Source organism: Nomia melanderi, unplaced genomic scaffold, assembly GCF_051020985.1.
Source record: "Nomia melanderi isolate GNS246 unplaced genomic scaffold, iyNomMela1 scaffold0660, whole genome shotgun sequence".
Lineage (NCBI taxonomy): Eukaryota > Metazoa > Arthropoda > Insecta > Hymenoptera > Halictidae > Nomia > Nomia melanderi.
In genome coordinates, this window is record NW_027475774.1 from 4,799 (window position 1) to 7,500 (window position 2,702).

Here is a 2,702-nt window from a genome sequence, read left to right on the forward strand (position 1 = left end):
GTCAATTTTCTCAACGTTAAAAACGTTAATAAACTGCGTTTTTATGCGTGGATTAAACATTAAAAAAATTTTGAAATATGTGATGAAAAAGTTTACTCTTGACCGTCGGGACTTAGAAAAATTTCGAGTACCCCGGATCGCCTGCTGGAATTACCGCACGGCCTGGATAGCCCGCATCGACCGATACATTTTTTCCATTTTCAGTGAAAAAAAAATTTTTGTCAATTTTCTCAACGTTAAAAACGTTAATAAACTGCGTTTTTATGCGTGGATTAAACATTAAAAAAATTTTGAAATATGTGATGAAAAAGTTTACTCTTGACCGTCGGGACTTAGAAAAATTTCGAGTACCCCGGATCGCCTGCTGGAATTACCGCACGGGCTGGACACCTCGCTCCGACGAATCGGTTTTTTCCATTTTTTCCGAAAAATAAATTTTTGTAATTTTTTTTAACGTTAAAAACGTTAATAAACGTCATGTTTACGCATGGATTAAACATTGAAATAATTTTAAAACGCTTATTAAAAAAGTTGGTGTCGACCGTGGGACTTAGAAAAATTTCGGGAAGTCCGATTCGCCTGCTGGAATTACCGCACGGGCTGGACACCTCGCTCCGACGAATCGGTTTTTTCCATTTTTTCCGAAAAATAAATTTTTGTAATTTTTTTTAATGTTAAAAACGTTAATAAACGTCATGTTTACGCATGGATTAAACATTGAAATAATTTTAAAACGCTTATTAAAAAAGTTGGTGTCGACCGTGGGACTTAGAAAAATTTCGGGAAGTCCGATTCGCCTGCTGGAATTACCGCACGGGCTGGACACCTCGCTCCGACGAATCGGTTTTTTCCATTTTTTCCGAAAAATAAATTTTTGTAATTTTTTTTAACGTTAAAAACGTTAATAAACGTCATGTTTACGCATGGATTAAACATTGAAATAATTTTAAAACGCTTATTAAAAAAGTTGGTGTCGACCGTGGGACTTAGAAAAATTTCGGGAAGTCCGATTCGCCTGCTGGAATTACCGCACGGGCTGGACAGCTCGCTCCGACGAATCGGTTTTTTCCATTTTTTCCGAAAAATAAATTTTTGTAATTTTTTTTAACGTTAAAAACGTTAATAAACGTCATGTTTACGCATGGATTAAACATTGAAATAATTTTAAAACGCTTATTAAAAAAGTTGGTGTCGACCGTGGGACTTAGAAAAATTTCGGGAAGTCCGATTCGCCTGCTGGAATTACCGCACGGCCTGGACAGCTCGCTCCGACGAATCGGTTTTTTCCATTTTTTCCGAAAAATAAATTTTTGTAATTTTTTTTAATGTTAAAAACGTTAATAAACGTCATGTTTACGCATGGATTAAACATTGAAATAATTTTAAAACGCTTATTAAAAAAGTTGGTGTCGACCGTGGGACTTAGAAAAATTTCGGGAAGTCCGATTCGCCTGCTGGAATTACCGCACGGGCTGGACACCTCGCTCCGACGAATCGGTTTTTTCCATTTTTTCCGAAAAATAAATTTTTGTAATTTTTTTTAACGTTAAAAACGTTAATAAACGTCATGTTTACGCATGGATTAAACATTGAAATAATTTTAAAACGCTTATTAAAAAAGTTGGTGTCGACCGTGGGACTTAGAAAAATTTCGGGAAGTCCGATTCGCCTGCTGGAATTACCGCACGGGCTGGACAGCTCGCTCCGACGAATCGGTTTTTTCCATTTTTTCCGAAAAATAAATTTTTGTAATTTTTTTTAACGTTAAAAACGTTAATAAACGTCATGTTTACGCATGGATTAAACATTGAAATAATTTTAAAACGCTTATTAAAAAAGTTGGTGTCGACCGTGGGACTTAGAAAAATTTCGGGAAGTCCGATTCGCCTGCTGGAATTACCGCACGGGCTGGACACCTCGCTCCGACGAATCGGTTTTTTCCATTTTTTTTGAAAAATAAATTTTTGTAATTTTTTTTAATGTTAAAAACGTTAATAAACATCATGTTTACGCATGGATTAAACATTGAAATAATTTTAAAACGCTTATTAAAAAAGTTTACTCTTGACCGTGGGGACTTAGAAAAATTCCGGCTTGCACGGATTCGACCACTCTGTTTTTCGGAGTTTCTGAGAAAAATAAATTTTTGTAATTTTTTTCATTATGATTTCTGAGTTCTCCCAGTAGTTTAATGTAAGGATTAAGCATTTAAAAATTTTTAAATCGAATATTAAAAAAGTTTACTCTTGCAATTTTTGGAAAAAAAAAATTCTAAAAAATTTTTCTTTCGGTGGAAACTAACGTTTAATATGTACAATAACGATTTATCGAATAAAAATCGTATGTTAATATATGTTCGAATCGACCATAGTTTCAGCGGCTAAGTACCAGCAGCCCGGCCGGTTGGTCTGTACGCGCGGCAGTTTACCACCATAAGCGCCCGTGCTGAGCGGCCGGCGCCGCGGTCGTCGCGGCCGCCCGTTTGGTTACTATAAGAGAGCACGTCGGTTCGAGCGGACCGGTCGGCGCAGCGGCGGGCGAGCGGCTATTCTACGATCTCGGTCGAGAAGCAGTCGTTCAGCTCCTCGAGGTCCATTCCTCGACTGTTCTGTACCGCGTTCCGTTGCGAATTTTTCTCTACACAGCATGACCACGGGTCGGTGTCTCAGACCGAATGGCCCTTATGTGGTAAGCCCAGAATG